This window comes from Lactuca saligna, chromosome 2 (genome assembly GCF_052625555.1).
Source record: "Lactuca saligna cultivar CGN05327 chromosome 2, ASM5262555v1, whole genome shotgun sequence".
NCBI lineage: Eukaryota > Viridiplantae > Streptophyta > Magnoliopsida > Asterales > Asteraceae > Lactuca > Lactuca saligna.
The window spans coordinates 143,577,788-143,598,180 of record NC_136418.1 but is presented as its reverse complement, the minus strand read 5'-3'; the positions used below and the strand labels follow the sequence as shown (position 1 = coordinate 143,598,180).

Sequence of the window (20,393 nt, the reverse complement as noted above, 5' to 3'; positions counted from 1 at the left end):
CCATTACACTGACTCACCGAGTCAGCCACTTAACACGCGACCAAGTCGCGACTCTACTCGCCGAGTCCGCACATGGACTCGCCGAGTCACTCTTTCCTAATTTACTCTTTTAGCCCTTCAACTCTACTCTTGATATTTCGGGATGTTACAATAGAGTACACCGGTGAACACATCGTTCACAACAGCTACAGGTTATAAATCTGCTAGCGTTCCACAAGACTTTCTAGAAAGATTCCGTGGTCATCATCTATACTCCGCTAGATGACTAGGTCAACAACAACAACATCGAGGCCTCTCATCCGTTTATCACACATCAACTATCTACCCATGTTCTACCCAACATATTAGTAGATAAAAATATATATTTTTATACATAGTTTAAAACCTGTATAACATGTTCAATCAATACATATTCCACATAACAGATGAGGCACACACACACAACATATATTTCATAGAGAATAAATCAGATCTATGAGATAAAAGAAAGTGAATAAACATTCACACATATAACAACAAAATATACACATAACACGTATTTTATATAAAATACTTCATAATTATGCGTTAGAAGAAAGTAACTACACACTCACTTGATCAGAAGATGATCGGACAGCACTACGACTTGTAGAAGTAGTATTCTTCGGTAGATCTGGAAGATCTTCACAAAAACCGGGCTTCTCGCGAGCAGAGCTTCGGCTCGGGAATTGCACTTCTCGAGATCTTCGGGGCTTCGGGACTTGCTTCGGGGCTCGGGATTGATACCGAGGCTTCAAGATATTTCTTTCACGCAAAACGATGCAAAACGAGAGAGAGAGAGAGAGAGAGAGAGAGAGATGAGAAAAAGAGCAAAACTCTCGGTTGCCCTCATAAGCCTTTTATAGGAGGTTGAGGCCTCGCATTACGTTGGGCGTACGCCTCAGAAAACGTCACTGCTTACGTCTCCGGAGTACTCGAGTGCGAGGCTGGTCACGCTTCGCTGTACGGTGGGCGTACAACCTTATGCTAGGTGTAACCCGGATAAATTCATAACTTCTTCATCTGACGTCCATTTTCGTCTGTCTATTCCCCAATGCACTACTATCAACGAGATCTTCGATTCTTGTTTAGATTGTTTCAACCAACAATCACTATCTCAAACCAAGTATTCGGGCTGCATACTGCTAATTCGAAACTTCGAAAAATCATAACTTCCTCATACGAAGTCCGATTTGGGCGTTCTTTTTATGCACACTCTCAGTTTAACGAACTCTACGACTTTCGTTTAGATCACTAAGGCTAAATATCGCTCTAACGTAAATTTCACTTTTTATGTCATTTAGCGTTGCCGGTTCCATCGCGAAACTTCGACAGGTCATAACTTCTTCGTTATAACTCAGATTTTGGCATTCTTTCTATATTTTGAAACCTCATTTCAACTACTAAAACATTATCCATAGATATCGAGCTTATCTAACATTTCATTTTGACGCTTATTTGTATCCTTAATTCATTTAAGTCACACAACTAAGCACAAAACACATAATACTCAAATAATACATCTTTATTATTTCAAAACGGGTTACAAAGGTTAACCTAGACTATTATATCAACATTAATGACAGGACTAGAAACACAGGTGTTACAGTTACAGAGTTACCTTTTTGTTGTAGTTTGTAGTTTTGGCCTTTAAGAACTTAATGCCCCAAATGTTGCACCTCAAACGGTTCACAACATACCTAGGACAAAGGAGAACTTGCGAGAGAGGATACTTGAACAAAAAAATGGCTACCACTCTTGTTGGAATGCATGGGGGCTAATTTTGGTGACTAATGGATTCCTTTTATAGTGTGGCAAGGTTTAGGGTTACATTCATGCAAACCCTAATGTCCATGACCTTTTATATTACTTAGGCTCCATGGGTTAAACCTCCATGGTCTACCATATTGGTTTAGCCCATCCTAAATAACCATTGGCCCACACTATAAAAATCATTGGTTTACCAAATCAATCCCTATATATTTAATTAGTCTCTTTTAATCACAAAATTAGTTCCAAATTAATTCTTGATCAATACTAATTAAATAATATGATTTCATATTAATATATTAAAACTTATAATATATTAATAAATCATAAGTAACCTCTTACTCAAGTATCCATCCTATCAAATTGTCCTGATGATATGCAACCCAAATGGACCGTGCGACTCTCGGGTCAAGTACATACCAATTATAGTTATGGGCTTAGACACTTAGTCCAACAATGAATTGAGAGTAGTGGGATATAGTGATGCTAGCTTTCAGACCGACAGAGATAATTTCCACTCTCAGTCGGGTTGGGTATTTACCCTGAATGGAAGAGCAATCACTTGGAAAAGTTCCAATCAGGAGACTTTAGCTGATTCAACGTGCGAATCAGAGTACATAGCAGCAAGTGAAGCGGAAAAGGAGGTGATATGGCTGAAGAACATCATCGAAGACCTTGCAGTTGTACCAGCTATAAAGGAGCCTATGGAGATTTTCTGTGACAATGATAGCACGGTTGCCTTAGCCAAGGAACTAAGGGATCATGGAAGATCCAGGCACATCGATAGAAAATATCACTTCATAAGACATCGGATAGAAGAAGGACTCCTCTTAGAAAATAGGGTATCATTAGAAGAGAACCCACCAGATCCCCTCACGAAGGGATTGAGTAGGGTTAAGCACTTACAACATGTGAGGCGCACCAGGCTGAAGGACGATATTAGTATTAATGATTAGATAGTTTTGAAACTTGTAATAGTTGAAATGTTATTGACATTTGATGATTAAATAAAAGGTGTTTTTATTTACAAATAAAGTTATTGTCTTGTGTCACTCATTTACTATTGTTTCACTTTGCATGTTTTGACTTACAGAATAATTATATTATTCAAACTGTCCACAATCGATCATACTTTGGAAGTAGGTATTGAGGCAAGACTGTCATGAATCTGGCTTGTATATGTCTGAATTGTTTAGACATAGCAAAATATTGCTACAACATTCATGAGTGCCCATAATGTCTAAGTATTGGATTAAACCCACGCTTGCTTGTATCACTTCATGGAATTTTTCTCGAGTGATCGTGAGACAATAATATCATATAAGTTTTCAAACCAAGAGATATGAGTTGTTGACTATGATTTAATTGTACATTGATAGTACGTAACCGCATCAGTAACTTGATGCTATAAAACGTGCTATTATGTACAATTTAACGAGTAGTTAGTACAAGCATATGATTCGAAGTTTATATGTTCCTTTTAGTCCTTGGAGGATTAAAAGTGATATCTAGGCCCCTCGATGATTTTGTTTTGACTTATGTGTTGGGCCCGGTCAGAACTCAATTGATGTGTTCGATTAAGTTCTATGTCAAACAAATCGGAAATCAGGAAACAAATGTTGGACAATAAGAATGACTATGTTCCATGTATTTGTCCGGCTGATATCTTGAGAACAGAGGATTATATGATCCCTTATTAAAATGGCATGTCACAGCTTGACAAAGGCTTTTAAGAGCTACGATTGCTAGTCGGTTCCTGAAGTCGTACTTACAGCTATAGTTATTAGACTTATCCAAGTGGGAGACTATTGGATAAGGTGTCTAAGTCCATAACTATATTTGGTATGTACTTGAGCGAAAGTAGCATGGTCCATTTCGGTTGCATTTCACCGGAAAATTTTATAAGAATGGGTTATGATTTATTAATATATTATAAGTTCCAATATATTAATATGAAATCATATTATTTAATTAGTATTGATCAAGAATTATTTTGGATTTAATTTAGTGATCAAAAGAGACTAATTAAATATAAAGGGAATGATTTGGTTAATCAATGATTCTTATAGTGTGGGGTTATGGTTATTTAGGATGGACTAAACCAACATGGTAGTCCATGGATGGTCCATGGAGGTTTAACCCGTGGATCCTAAGTAAGATGAAAAGTCATGCACAGTAGGGTTTACATGGATGTAACCCTAATCCTATCCAAACTATATAAGAAGTCCCTTGGTTCATGAAATCGGCACTAGAGTGTTCTTGGAGATCCATAAGCGATTTTAGAGTGCAAGTATTCTCTCTCAAAAGTTCTCCATTGTTGGTGGTGTTTTATGAAGCATTTGAGGCAACAGGGTGCTAGGCTCTTAAAGGTACAAATCAACAAGCTACAAGAAAAGGTATGCCATTCAACTAGTTTTTTGTTATGCAAGTACCCATAATTTTGTATGCTAGTTAGGACAATGCTTTGGAAAACCAAATTGCATGTATAATTAGAGAAAACATAGATCCAAAGCATTTCGAGTTGTATGTGCACCTTAAGGTTGTTAGAGTGCTCAAAACCCATCATGAATATGGCTAGATCTTGAGTTTACTCTTTATTTTCTATCATTCCTATTGATTGCATGCATGGGGTTCATAAAGTGTAACGCCCGCAAACACTAGTCAATTTAGAGGCAATAAGTGTTGAAAATGAATTTTTGACAAAAGATTATTTAGAATAAATAATCTTAACCGCGTTATAGAATATGTATCAAGGGATCCATATATATAAAGAACTCCGAAATTCGAGTTATAACGAATAAGTTATGTCACGTCGAAGTTTTACGGCAAAACCGATACGATACCGGTAATCGTAAAAAGTGAATTTAAGATAACATACTTTCTAGCCTTAGCGGTCTAAAAAAAAGTTGTAGTATATGTTAAACAAAGAGCGTGCATAAAAAGAATGTCCAAATCTGACTTCGTATGAGGAAGTTACGATTTTTCTAAGATTTAGCATAATAGTACACAGCCCGTAAATTTGAATTTTAGATCAGTCGATTTTTAGGCAAAGTAATCTAAATGAGAAATTAATATATAGTTAATAGGAGTTAAAAGATAAAAAGACAGTCGAAAACGGAGCTCGTATTGAAAGATATGAACGAAGATTAGTCTCTACTCTTCAAGCGTGACGAATACGATACAATTTCGTAAATCTTAGATAGAATGAGAATTAGCCGACGGGGTATAAATAAAAGTTGTAGTACTCGTAAATACTAATGCGTGGATATGAATAACGTCAAGATAAAGCCCGTATATTAAAGATATAGACGAAATTTAGTCTCTACTCTTCAAGCACGACGAATTCGATACAGTTTTGTAAATCTAAGATAGAATGAAAATTAGCCGAAGGTATCTAAATGAAAGTTGTATTAGTCGTAAATACCAATGCGTGGATATAAATAACATAGAAAATGGAGCTCGTACATGGAAGATACGGACGAAACTTAGGGCCTACTCTACTTTAAAACCCCTATAAATAAGAGATGAACTCTTCATATTTTCATCACACCATAAGCCTTTCTTTATCTCTCTAGATTCCGTAAACCCCCCTAAAGCCTAGGAAACTTCCCTAGCGCTAGAAGAAAGCTCCAGAGCGCACGAAGGTCCGAGAAAAAGAGTTTTTCGGCTCAGAAGCTCTGCTCTAGTGAGCCCGTTTTTAATATAACCCGTTGTAAGTGAAATAAGTCTGCCATACTTTAAATATAGCTTATATTTAAATATAATATCGTTATTATGAACCTAGAAATAAGATTTATCATTTATTCAAATTCTTTATACTGATTGATCTACTTACGGGAATGATGTCTAGGCTGTGATTTAGTGAGGTATTTAAAGTGGGATTTCCAAACAGTATACTTTGTATACCAGATGGACCCTACCTCCAATATGATCCTACATGGTTGTTCCTTACTTGATAGATCATGAAAGTAGACTTTGATTTAATGACGAATCTAGACTAATATTTATTCGCAATAAAGATTAGACTAAAACTTAGCGATAACAAAGCTAGGTTTTGTTGAAGGAAAATAGAATCGTTAAAAGCGAAGCGCTGCCGAGTTTGGAATCATCACTTTAACAAGTGAGTGCATAGTTAATTTCATCTTACACATAGATATAAAGTATTTTATATAAATTACGTGTTATGTGTGTATACTGTCTGAATACTTGTTGTCTATGTTGGATTAAACATTTTATACATGTTTTGAATGATTTAAACTATATATGTATTTTATATCTACAAAATGTGTTGGGTAAAACATGGGGTAGATTAGAGGTGAGATAAATGATGAGCGATGAAAGATGATATAATTTATGAGCAATGAGCCAAATCAATGAGCCAAAGCGATGAGCCAAATCAATGAGCCAAAACAATGAGCCAAAATGATGACCCAAGCAATGGCCTCGTCATCTAGCAGAGTATGGATGACAACCACAGATTGTTCTAGACAATTTAGTGGAACACTAGCAGGCTCGCAACCTGCAGGTGTTGTGAACGATGTGTTCACCCGGTGTACTCTAAAAATCTCATTGATAGGTATTACGAGTGGACTCTCATAAACGATACTGTCAATAAACAAGATAAACTTTGGCAACTACGCAGACCTAGTGCCAAGTCCTTAGGATACTCCTCAGGAATGAATGAACGAGGAATAGTTGAATCTTAGGGTAGATCCTTAAGAGTAAAGAAGATAATGGGGATGGGTAATTGGGTTGATGGTTTGATGTTTAACATAATAATTAAATTATTATGGGTTGAAAACCCTATGTACTCACCAGATTTCCCAACCTAACCCACCCAAGCTTATTTGTATCACAGGTGTCGATATGAAGCTACTTTACACTGAGGAAGTTAAAAGAGATGTAGATCACTAGTGTAAATGAATGTAAGTTCTGTTTTTGTTTATGTTTATGTATTGACGATGACATCCCAAATGTTTTAAAATGGATAAAAATACATTTCTTCGAAAATGCTTTGATAACGTATGTATCATGTTTTTCTAGGAACAAATTCCGCAACATTTTTATTAAAGATGTACTCTGATTTTTATAAAGTATAAACAAAAATCGGTCTTTTCTGGCCATGAAAATGGGGATGTCACATAAAATTTGCAACTTTATGGATCTGCAGAGCAAAATAGTCCCAATGTGGGCTAGATCTAGCTTTTGATCAAGCAAGGATGCCATGCAATAGGTTTTAGAGCATATTTCCCCTTTTTGGCCATTTTGACCTAAAGACATGCATTGGACCTGCATGTCCATAAAGCCTCCATATTTGGAACATTTTGAGGAATAGAAACTCCTCTGGAAAGGAGGGATTCCAGATCCCTAAAGTTTTGGCAATGCATGGCAAGACTTTTGGGCTTTCCAACCTTGGATAAGGACCTTAGAGCATTTGGAGTGGTTATAGAGGGCAAAGTTAGAAAATTTATCCCTTTGGACACCGTAGGGTTTCATATTATAATGTCCGTGTTTCTAGGCTAGGCATTAATGATGAAGTAATAGTCTAGGTCAACCATTTTAATTCGTTTTAAAGTAATAAGAATGAATTATGTGAATTTATGTGTTTTATACTTAATTATTATGATATAATAAATTAATGATAAAATAAGCATCAAAAATAAATATTAGATAAAGAAAATTGTAGAAGTTGAAACAAGGATTCCGGAGATATAAAGAATACCGAAATCCGAATTATAATGAAGAAGTTATGACACGTCGAAGTTTCGCGACATAACCGGCACGACGCTGCGTGACGTAAAAAGTGAGTTTATGATAAAGTTCTTTTTAGCATTAGTGATCTAAATGAAAGTCGTAGTACACGTTAAACCGAGAGCGTGCATAAAAAGAATGTCCAAATCTGACTTTGTATGATGAAGTTTAGCAGTATGCAGCCCGGAACTCGAATTATAGATCGAATGATTTTTAGCTGAAACAACCTAAATGAAAATCGAAGGTCACGTCGATAGTAGTTTAACGGCAAACAGACAGACGAAAATGGGTGTCAGATGAAGAAGTTATGAATTTTTAACGTATTTTCCGGTCCCGATCTGTTAAAAATAAAGTCAAAATTAGTCGACAGAGTCTAAACAAAAGTTGTAGAGTATAATCTCACCTATGCGTGGATATAAAGAACGTCAAAAATGGAGCTCGTATGCAAAAGATATGAATTTGTGAAGTGTGTGGCACAAACTTCGAAGCTTATCCAAAGGGAACGCCATGTGTCCGAGGGAACGACCTGCGTTCGCATGCAATAGACACGTATCTCGCATCTTGACACATCCAAAGCCACGCACCCATCATAACGTGTTACGTTCGTATGAACGCGCTGCATTCCTCCGAGGAACACACTGCGTAGACCATGACAGCTTCCCCTATAAATACCATGCAAGACAGCTCGGATTTATGTTACAATTTTCATTTCTTTCACCTTTTACTTTCCTTTTTGTTACAATGAATACCCTCAAACCTATTATATCATCCTAGCATCATAAGCAAGCCTCAGAGAGCCCGAAGATCCTGAGAAAAGAGTTTTTCGAGTCAAAACTCTACCTGCATGAAGCCCCATTTTGTGAGAAAACATCTTGTTTTCATCGAAGAATATTGTTTTAAGGGATGCAGTGTTGTCCAATCATCATCTTATCATGTGAGTGTATACTCACTTTCATCTTACACATAGATAAGAAATATTTTATATAAAATACGTGTTATGTGAATATATATTGTTTGTTTGTTTGAGATGGATATTGAATGAATAATTTATACAGGTTTTAAATGATTTAAACGGTATATGTATTTTATATCTACAAAAATGTTGGGTAAAACATGGGTAGATGAAATAGTTGGTCTGTAATGAAAGATGAGTTGGATAAATGTGATGATTAGTGATATAGATCATGAGATGAGGGTGAGGGATGAAATATGAGAGAAGCCCTTACCCCAAATGTTTGCCCCCATCATCTAACAAAGTATGGATAACAATCATGGACTATTCTAGACGGTCTGTGGAACACTAGCAGGCTCACAACCTGTAGGTGTTGTGAACTATATGTTCATCAGATGTACTCTAAAAACCCATTGACATGTATTGCAGGTGGATTCCCGTGAATAATATTATCGTTAAATGAGAGCTATGGACTTAGCACATGTTGTATAAACCCTGGAAACTATGGACTTAGTGCCTGTTGTATAAACCCTGGCGACAATGTGACTTCGTGTCTATTCCTTAGGATGAATCCTTAGGAATGAGTGATAGATGATTCTTAGGGTAAATCCTTAAGAGATAAATAAGATAATAGGGATGGGTAATTTGGTTAACTGTTTGATGATAAAGCATAATAACTTTATTATTGTAGGTTGAAAACCCTATTTACTCACCAGGTTTTCCAACCTGACCTACTCAAGTTATTTTTATCACAGGTGTCAATACGAAGCTACGTTACATTGAGAGATTAAAGGAGATGTAAAATGACTAGTGTAAATGAATGTAAGTTTTGTTTATGTTTATGTTTATGTTTTGTATTGACGATGACATCCCAAAGTTTTAAAATGAATAAAATACGTTTCCTCGAAAATGATTTGATAATATATTATCATGTTTTTGGGAACAAATTCCGCAACGTATTTCCTTAAGAGATACTTTAACTTTTAAAATCAAGCATAAACAAATCGGTCTTTTTCAGACCATGAAATTGGGGATGCCACACAGATCTAAGCCTTGGAATCCCTGCATTCGGTGAATCATCATAATAAGAAAACAGGGAGGGGGACTCGACGAGTTGCCTTAGCAACTCGACGAGTCGGATTGGGTTTCCCAGTGTTCTGGATAGCAAGGGAACTCGTCGAGTTGATGAAACAACTCGGCGAGTTGGCTAGGGTTTGTTCAGGTTCTCTGGACTCTATAGGAACTCGACGAGTTGCTAGATGCACTCGACAAGTTGGGGTCAACATTGATAGTTGACCTTGACTTTGACTTGGTTTGACCAGAGTTAACTTTGAGGGTAATTATGGGATTATGACGAGTTAATCTTATGATGCTTATAGGAAGTTGAGTTTGAGATACGCATTGGGACTTTTTGGATCTTATCTTGTCAACATAGCATTCATGAGAGGTGGGTCTCCTCACCATACCAATGGGTCGAAGGCACTAAGGCCGGCCTATTTTGTGTGATATATGGCATACTTGTTGATTGTAGAGATACATGTTGCAATAGTTAGTTATGTTAGTGCTTTGCTATATGTATGTGTTACTTGCAGGGAAGACCATGGGGGAGCCCATGGCACTTGAATGTAAGACCATATGGGGGAGTCTATGGCTTTTCAAGTAAAGATAATGGGGGAGCCCATGGCACTTGGGTGTAAGACCATGTGGGGGAACCCATGGCTTTCCAGTTAAAGACCATGGGAGGAGTCCATGGCATTTAGGTATAAGACCATGTGGGGGAGCCCATGGCATCCGGAGTAAGACCTTAGGAGGTTCCACCACATCCTTATTTGTTGTATGCATGTCTTATGTGATATGTGTAGCTTTTACGGCTGATATGATATGTGTTATGTGGATTTTATGTGCAGTATGATTTGTGGAACTCACTAAGCATTAGCTTACAGTTTGTAGATTTGTTTCGGGTACTTCTGAGCCCAAGGGCAAGGGCAATGGTTGATGGTGCGTGTCACACCCCCAAACCAAAACGGCGAAAACGTTCGGGGGCGGAGGACGTCATATTAAGTATCATAACAGCTCATAGAAAGGAAAGTACACACCACCATATATATTAAAGTTTCCAAGATGTTTACATAATTGTATTCATTACATGTTCAAAAGATAAATACATAAACATCTTTCAAAAGAAGTAATTAACGCCAGCGCGTTAATCCCAAAAGTTGATTTCCAAACTTGCTTAGCGGTTCCCAGAGAATACAAGTTATTTCAAAGAGAAAGTGTCAACAATTAAGTTAATGAGTTCGTAAGTGGTTTAGAAAAATTGAATGCCATTCCAAAATGGGTGTATGTTTTCCAGAAAACTCAGTATTTCATATGTAAAGAGTTATGACTTGTTGTATTGAAAATGAATGTATTAGATCCAGAAAATCCCATATTTTCCCTGATGGTTGAGATATGAATTGTTGTGTTTTCCAAGAAAAACCCTTATTTTCTTATAAAAGTATGAAATGCATATGAATGTTCGTGTTATAAGTTGTAAATAATTGCACCAGGAAAATCCCTTGTTTTCCTATTAGTTGTTTGGTTTGTATACAGGAAAAACCCTTATTTTCCTAACATGACTGGCAGTCTCTAAGACCGAAAGTTGCAAGAAACCGACGTTCTTAAAAGTTGTGTCATAGTTTTATAAAATAAAGCTATACGAAGATCGCATTTGTTAGATGAAGAATAGTTTTAATAGCTACTCGTTCATAAAAGCATAATACCATACTAATTGTATATCCGATGAGTTTTATAACCATATTAAACATAATATGCCTGTAACGATGTTCTTCAGGCGTCGCAACGTTATGACAACTGTCACCCCAAAGGACGGACTGTAGCTAATAGTCAAGGCGCGGGATCATGACTTCCCGTATAGATCTATACACATTTGACACGTTCTCCGAACGGGAGACTCTGGTTATAGACAGGACTTGCAGCATTACTTTCTAATAAGGAAAAGTAACGTTTGAAGATATACACGTCTCATGGATTCTCAACTAAGTCCACATTAAAGTGATAGTTTTGTATGCAAAGTTTATCCTTTTTCACAATGTTTGACAAAGCATAAATCATAAGTTTTTAGAATGTATAAAACGACTTAGCAACGAAAGGTACTTTGAAAATCATTATATACTTTGTATAAGTCTAATGCACGCAAAGTATGACAAGAGTTTTCCATAGTAGTAATGAGTTCCAAGTGATTTATTCGATAAAACAAGTGAAGTGAAACTTTATAAAATACACGATAATATCCGTATGTTTACTTGTATTCCCCCCCCCCCCCCCAAAACAGTATAAAAGCATTTAAAATGTATTTAAAGTGTGTTTGAAAGGGGTATGAACTCACTTGATAGTTTGAAGAAGGTGTGACGAAAATCGAGCGGAACTTTGGCTTGAAAAAGCGGATTTTCTCAGGATTTCTCGGGAGTAAAATCGACCTTCGGGACTTGCACGAAATGACCAAGGCTTCGGGGTAGTGCGAGCACGGAAAATGAGGCAAAACGCAAGAAAATTGAGAGAGAGAATGATCCATTTTTCCGGGAACCCTCGCATCCCTTTTATAGGGGGCTGGAACCGCCTCGGTACGCGGGGCGTACGCGTACGTCACGCATGACCGAGTCCTCGACTACCTCGGACTTCGGATGGGATGGGGGTAGGCTCGCATAGGGGCGACGTGGACGATCCTAGACCGTGGCCTCGAGTACGCTGGGCGTACTCGTGTACGCGGGGCGTACTTGCGTGACTCAAACTTCGGATAATACCGAAATTTTGAATAAAAATATATATTAATTATTTATCAAACTTCAAAAATTCATATCGCCTTCATACAAACTCCGTTTTCGACGTTCTTTATATCCACGCGTAGGTGAGACTAAGATCTACAACTTTCGTTTAGATTCCGTCGGCAAATTCCGAAATTATTTTTATTATTTATTTATTAAAATGACGTGATTAAGGAATTTCTTTAAAAATTCATAACTTTTTCATACGATGTCCGATTTGAGCGTTCTTTTTATGCACGTTTGTAGTTTAACGATATCTATGACTTTCATTTAGACACCTAAGGTCAGAAAGTGTTTTATTGAAACTTTGCGTTTTTACGTAACTTCGTATCGCCGGTTTTTGTCGTAAAACTTAGAATGGTCATAACTTCTTCGTTATAACCCGGATTTTTGCGTTATTTATATGTTTGGAAACCTTAAGACGATACTTACGATATAGCGTACTCCAAACAGAGCTTTTAAATACTTCATTTTTTTCAATGATATTCTAATCCCTTTTTCAAAGAGGTTACAAGACTCGATCTTTGATGACTCGAAATGACGGGTTGTTACAGTGCGGCATGCACTCTCTCAGATATTTTATGGGATGCTCTAATGTTTTGAAATAAAATTGTAATTGATATGAGCTTTGAAAACAATTCTACTTGGATGTCATGGTTTATGGAAATGTATTTTGGCTAATCAAAAATGAATTTTTTTTTAAAAAAAATTGGATAAAAAATCGCAAATGACATATTTTTTTAAATGGTCGTCTGCAAAACTCCTGGCTTTTGAGTATTTTTTATATTTTGTTGGCTATTTTGTGATAAAAAAAATTTAGAAAACATAGCTATTGTGATCATCTTATTTTTTCTTTAATGTTTAGATTCAATAAATTTTCAAAGAAAAAATGATAGTATGCAAACATTTAATGAACTTACTTGTCATTTTTTCAGTATTGTTTTATAGTTAAATAAAAAATAACACAATCAACAAGTTGTAAAATTTTGTAAAAGAAATTAACTCAAGTATGTTTTTGTAAAATACATTTCCTTGTTTTAGCAAATGATGTTAAAATTCAATAGAATTTCTTAAGATGTAATGACTTTGAAGTGTAATTTATTTTTTTATTGGTATAATTTTAGTCACTGTTTTTTTGTCTAAATTTTCCCATTGAATTTGTTTGAAATGTTCGAAAAACATCTTTATGACATGCTATAGTATGTTTCTGATATATTTGGCAGCCCCGATGAGACTATGGTTATCTTCTCCGGCCAACAATGCTTTCCGACGAGATTTTGATCATATTCTCTGGCCACTATTAAAATCGATCATTGTTCATCGTCTTCAACTTCCAATCCACCATTACAATCGAGACCTTCACCACCACAAACCACCTACTTCTCCGACGAGATGTCAGTCATCAACCTTCATCGCCTCTACCATGCCATGGTTGTCAACATTCGGCCAAAACCCTAGCACCCTTTGGCACCGACTTCGTCAGAATTCCATATCTGCTCTCCTGAATCTACCATCAATTGTTGTCGCCCTCCAGACCTTCACCACCACAAACCACAACCCCTTCCTCTTTCTCAGATCTCTAGTTCCTCCTCATCTCTCTCGTTTCCCACTCTAATCCTCCATTTCTTACCTATTTTCTTTGTTTTTTTTATCAACGATCGCCGGAAAAATCATATAATCAATGAAGAAGATGACTGGAGCTTCGCTAGAGCTTTCTAATACGTCAGAAACCGGTTAAACCTACTATAACAAGTTATAAGGATGTTTTTTGAACAGTTCAAACAATTTTAATAGAAAAATATGAACAAAAGAGAACTCAAAATTAAATGTGTATAAATAAAAAAAAATATATGTTATCCGATTTAAATTCTTCTCTTTTTACTAACATATATGTTGTGAAAAACTATTCATACAGCAATTTCATAGAAGAAACTATAAATTCCATTTTACAATATAAATGATTTTTTATAGTAAATAGTAAAAATAACGCTTTTAAAGTTTTATTTTGGTTATTTTAGTGATCCATTGTTAAAAATATTCGGAAACATAATTACATAGGGTTAATATCACAAAAGTCCTATGTTTTTTGCATTAAATTGGAAAAAGCCTTGAATTTAATTTTTCATTTACTGTGACCACGATATTTTCTTTGAGTTATCGTTTAAGGGCAAATAGTCAGTCACCAGTAGGTAACCTCTACCATCCGGTCACCACTAAGTTATTCCGTAGTCATCACCTTTCACGAACCATCACTGTTAAAGGGTTTTTCATGCATTCGAGAAGGTTTTGACGCTGAGAAGAATTTCACAGTCCTCAATTTCGCAACTTGAAGCTTCGAAATCGTTGGTGAAGTAAGGTTGGAGTAGAAAGGTATGTGTATGGAAACAAGAAATTGATGATTATGAGGGTGGTTATCTTCGTCTATGGAGCTCCAAGTTTGAACTAATAAGTTGTGTTTTGTTTTTTTTATGAAACAGATGGCTTCTACTTCTGAAACTAAGAAGCCTAAAGGGCTTAAGCTCCCTGAGAAGACATCTTCCAGAGTCTGATTCTAATGAAGATGCATTTGACTTTAGCTTCTTGGATTTCAGTTTTGCTCACCCCTAAACAATATCAAAGCTTTAGTGTAGTTGTGGGTAAATTGTAGAGGCAAAGGTGGTTTATGTAACTGGGAAGAGTGGCTCTCTTATCCTTTTTTGTTTTAGTCTTAAATTTTCTTTGTATATGTAATATGTAACCGCTAAATTTCCTCCTATAGTTTCTTACTATTTGGATGTGTTTTGATGATACTGGCCGATACCAAAAAAGATTTGATATAACGTTGTTGTTGGGGTAAAAAAGATTTGCCAATGGTACGGTCTAGCAATTCGGTAGGCGTTGTCTATTTTTGAAAGGAATGCCTATAGACATGACATGCCATCCCTATTTCTTTTTTCTATTTCTTTTTCCTTTTTGATCTTCTTTAATTTTCAATGTAACAAAAAAGGCTATAAAAAAACATTTTTAGCGCAGCTACAACGTTCTAACGATGAAATCTAATGCTACGACATGTTGGAATCTATAGCGAAAATATCGATACATTCAACGAAAAGATAAGTCGTAGTAGATGTTGTTTTTAGTAGGGATGAGCAAACCAGACTAATTCCTGAACCTAAAATGGTTCTCTAAACCGAAACCATACAATACCCGAACCAGATGCATGCATTCGGTAAGGTACGTACTCGATCCGTTCCATTTTCCGACCATTTTGGTTTCAGTACTATGGTTCCGATACGGCGGAACCCGAATATTTCCCAAAATCGCAAATCGAACCGGAAGCTTAAGAGTCGTTAAGATTTTCTACATCTCCCAATCTAGATTTCAATCCATTGCTTAAATTTCAAGATGTAATTTTACAACTGGATGTATTACAACGTATACAAAAAGAATAAACAATTATATATCTTTATGTTCTGATTATACTTCTGAGTATGTAATATTTGAATGTTCAAATATGTAACAAGAGTTAATGAATATTCTTTATATTTTAACATCAAAAGAAAACAGTCAATAAGAAGGGACAATAAAAAGCAATATATTGTGCAGCTTGTAAAATAAGTTACAAACTTTACTTGGATTTAATTATAAAGATAGGGATATGATGTGATACACATACTAAATATGATTTTCAAATGAGAAATTAAATATTTTTTTTTACTTTTGTTCATATAAATCATTATACTCGATTAAAAGATAGCATACGTCATTTAATATACTAAAATATTATTAAATGAGCATTAAATATGACAAATATCATCATTTAATTGGATAGAAAGATTTGTAGGAAGAAAAAATAGAAATTATATTTAATTTCTCTTTCAAAATTTGTTCAAGAATCGACTTTTCCGGTCCGAAACTGGAACTGAACCGTATCAAATATGTATCATTATTTTGTACTAGATTTAGTCTCCAAAAATAATAATAATAAATAGCACATCCCTAGGTTTTTGATTTTGTAATACTACATGAGAAGTGGAGAAGATTGTTTTTTCTATGCTTCTATGCCCTTTTTTTATAATTAAAGACGATTCCTTTAATATGGGAAAAGTGCGTTAATCTACCAAATATCCAGTTAAAAGGGTAGGTCAAAAACTTCACCTTCCAAAATTAGAAAACTTAGTTAATCAATGGTTTGATTTTGAATATAATCTGTACGTCCGTATATAGATTTTAATTTTTATGGATTTGTTTTGTAAGAACATGATTACGTGTCTTTAGCATCACAAATTAAGGGGTCTATCTTACTATAGTGATACACTCAATTTATGTGATGAATATCAACTATAAAGAAATATTGAAGCCTGAGTTAGAAAATATCCATTTACTTATTCATATAACAACAAAACAACCATGAATTGTGGTGCTCACCACAAATATAAATATATAATCGCTTTATAATGTATGTTTTGTTTATATTAATCAATTAGTTAATAAAATTAATAAAATGTGATTTTAGAAATAGACCTCCAACTCGAATTCCAAGCAAGGAACTCACTTGTTGCGGAGAAGGTAGTCGATTTCCTTAGACAACGTGGCATCAGACAATGGTGGTAGGTATGAAAGGGTCTCATACTTCTTTAACCCTATTGGTGGCCAAACATGTATCACATAAAATTTGGTAAACTGACATTCTGATTCTGATACTGATTAGAATACTTGATTATGGTTTATCCACCATATAGATACCTTCATGCATTCCACTCTTCCGCCATTGCTGGGGAGGGAGGAAAAGTCATTGTTAGCCTTCATGGTGACTGGGAAAGCGACGTTAGACTTGAGACCAGTGAATGGAGCAACCAAGCTAGCTTGGGTGGCAGTGGTCCGGCTGACATTGGCAACAATGGAGGAGGAGATGGACGCCATTTAAGTAGTTTGTTGTTCTTCTCTTAGGTAGTGGTTAAGAATGGACTTCTAGAATCCAATGAGTGATTTTAGTCGCCATTGGTGTATAGGTATATATAGTACTAGTTGCCATCTCACGGACAAAAACACATATATATGTTGATTCTAACGTATGGTGTGGCTGATGACATTACATGCATCATCATGTCCACAAAGATTTTAAAAGGATGCAATAAACTTGGTAAACACGTTGTATTATTTATTAGAAGAATAGAATACATAGGGATATATATATATATATATATATATATATATATATATATATATATATATATATATATATATATATATATATAAAGATAATATTACACTTTAGTCCCACAAACTATAATAAATGTCTAGTCTAATATTCCCCCGCAAGCTAATGTCGAGGAGCGACCTTTAGCTTGTGCCTTGGAAACTCGAATCTTTGAGAAGACAAAGGCTTTGTAAACACATCTGCAATCTGATCATTTGTGTTAATGAACTGAATAGATAAACTTCCTTGAACAACTTTTTCACGGACAAAATGGAAATCAACTTCAACATGCTTTGTGCAGGAGGAACCTCTGTAGAGGTTTTGGAGACCATATAATCATGATCTAATAAAAGAGAGTGAAGATCAATGAAGGCAATAGGTGTTTGGTGAGCAAGGAGAGTGGAATTGAGACCATTGTATTCATCACGGAGGCCAGATAACACAAGCATAACCACATCTTTTTCTTTCATAGGTTCACCTATGTTAGCAAGAGCATCCGAGTATTCTTGAGCCCTAGTGAGATAGGCAATGGATGATTCATCACGTTTCATTTTAATCTTCAACAATTGAGTCTTCAAGGTGTACTCCTTGGAGGATGTATGAGGGGCAAATGCACGTTCCAAGACAGCCATAGCTCCCTTGAGGTGGTTCCCTGTACATGTTGAAAGGCTGTTTCTGAGATTGTAGACAAAAGAAGCATCCTAACATGGGCATCATTGAGTACCCAAGTTGTATAATCTGGGTTGACTTGTGTTGTGACAGCTTGTTCCTTGTCTTTTTCTGAAGAAGTTGGTGTCGATAAGATAGTAGATGGAGGGCAGGGAATAGAACCATCAACATAGCCAAACAGTTTGTTTGTTACTAGGAAGGGTTGGATCATCGTTTTCCAATACCCATAATTAGTAGAAGATAAAGTAAAACCAAACTTGTGTCTGTTGTGAATGGTCTTCTCGGCTTGAGTGAAAGCTACAGGAGTTGTCATTGTGTGTGTGATAATCGTAGGAGATGAGAAGGACAGAGAAGTTGTATCTTACAGGAAGTCGATTGGAGTAGGGAGGCCGATTAGGGTTATGGCGAATGGCTCTGATACCACAATAAACTTGGTAAACACATTGTATTATTTATTAGAAGAATAGAATACATAGGGATATATATATATCTATACTACCTTATAATAGAAATCCAACTATTTCCATAAATAGATTCAATATAATAATAATATTTTTTAAGACGTCCAAACCATTAAGCTGTTAGTACAAGTAATCATTAATAAAATAATATTAAATTTTAAGAGGTATAACCCTTATTACGCTATTTACAATGAGTTTATGCATAGAAAAATACCAAATCTTACGCGGTTAACATGAATTACGTACATATTGAATAGGCTTTGGCTTTCTTCTTCAAATTGAACTAGTCAAAGAAGAACCCGTCTTCCTCAGATTTTGCCAATTGAATCGGTCTATAGATAAACTTTATATATCATCTCTTATCTTAGTATCTATAGCCCTTCCTTGTAGAATAACCCTAGATGAGTCGCCATCTCTTCTCTCCTTGAACTCTCTCCCTCTCTATTAAATACTCTAAAATTCCTCCCATATTCGACGCAGTTACCCACCACACCTTGACCACTGAGACCATTACAGTCGCTGCTAAACACCTCTGCCTTTCTCTTCTCTTGCATATCTCCTTTAGAAACCCGAATATCGAACATCACAACACCATCAGTAAACTTTGTTGTCACATAACCTTCACTACCATCAAACAGGCCACCTTCATCATCATCGCACTTCATCTTACCACCGTTCACAACCCCCATCTCTCGACATCTAGCATATGCTACTGTTCTATTCTCTAATTATTTGATTTTGATCGATTGCACCGGTCAAGTCTAGAACGAATCTTTTTCTTCATATCTCTGCCCCATCCCCTTATATGACCAATTGACTGCAAAAAATTTCTTATCTGTGAGGTCGTAAGTGTTACGCATTTTACACACATACCTGGAGACCTAACCATCTACTACTCACAGCTGGTCGCACTCGACTCTCTAGAAACCTCAGACAACCATTTTCACAAGTGTCACAGTGGACCAGGATCCAACACGATTTCAAGGTTAGTGCTCTTTAAGCCATATGCACACACATATTCTCTTTTTGTGGTCATAGGTCTCCAACCATCTCTCTCTCTCTCTCTCTCTCTCTCTCTCTCTATTGCAGAACCAGGAGGCAAACACTATTAATTTACAAACGTTCTCTAACAATACAGGTTTTTGTTAGCAATTTTAAAGTGTTCTTTTCAGTCATTTATCACATAATCGTCAATGTTTACTCTCAATTTCCGGTGTTTCCTCTCCATTTCAGGTTCTGATGTTTGTCTACATTTTGGGTAATCATTTGTATATTAAATATTCTTGTATAAGTGTATCTAGAGTAAAGCTTTCTTGTTTAAGTGGTACTAAGGGTATTTGTGTCCTTTTGACATTTCTCAACTATCTGTATCAATTCAGGTATATCTTCAACTATCTGTACTGATATGGACTCCAGTTAATGAAGGAAATATCTTATTACTCTATCATTTTACTGTAGTTGTTGAATCCTTATCCATTTAATTAATGTTTGTTTTCAAGAAAAATAACAATTTTTGTTATGAATTGGGTGAAAATCACAGAAATCGAACTGTTATCATGACCTCACCACCATCGTCTACCATCTTTGTCTTCTCCCCTATCTTTGTATTCACACTCTAATTAAACCCCAACGTTGAAGCCTTCACTAACCATCTCCATCTTCACCACTATCCAGGTAAATAGTTCTATCAAATTCTCTGTTCCATGTTTTTTTTTAGTTTTACTTAATTGTCATATAATGATTTTACTCTGTGTTTCATGGATATATCG

The 20,393-nt window shown here is 35.8% G+C and overlaps 1 long non-coding RNA gene across 1 annotated transcript; it reads left to right on the top strand.

Annotated features, from left to right (window-relative positions):
* The first annotated feature begins 18,918 nt into the window (after nucleotides 1-18,918).
* LOC145031907 (uncharacterized) lies at nucleotides 18,919-20,071 on the top strand. Its single transcript, XR_013677050.1, has 2 exons — nucleotides 18,919-19,609; nucleotides 19,714-20,071. It is a non-coding gene; the product is annotated as an uncharacterized LOC145031907 (long non-coding RNA).
* Nucleotides 20,072-20,393: the final 322 nt, after the last annotated feature.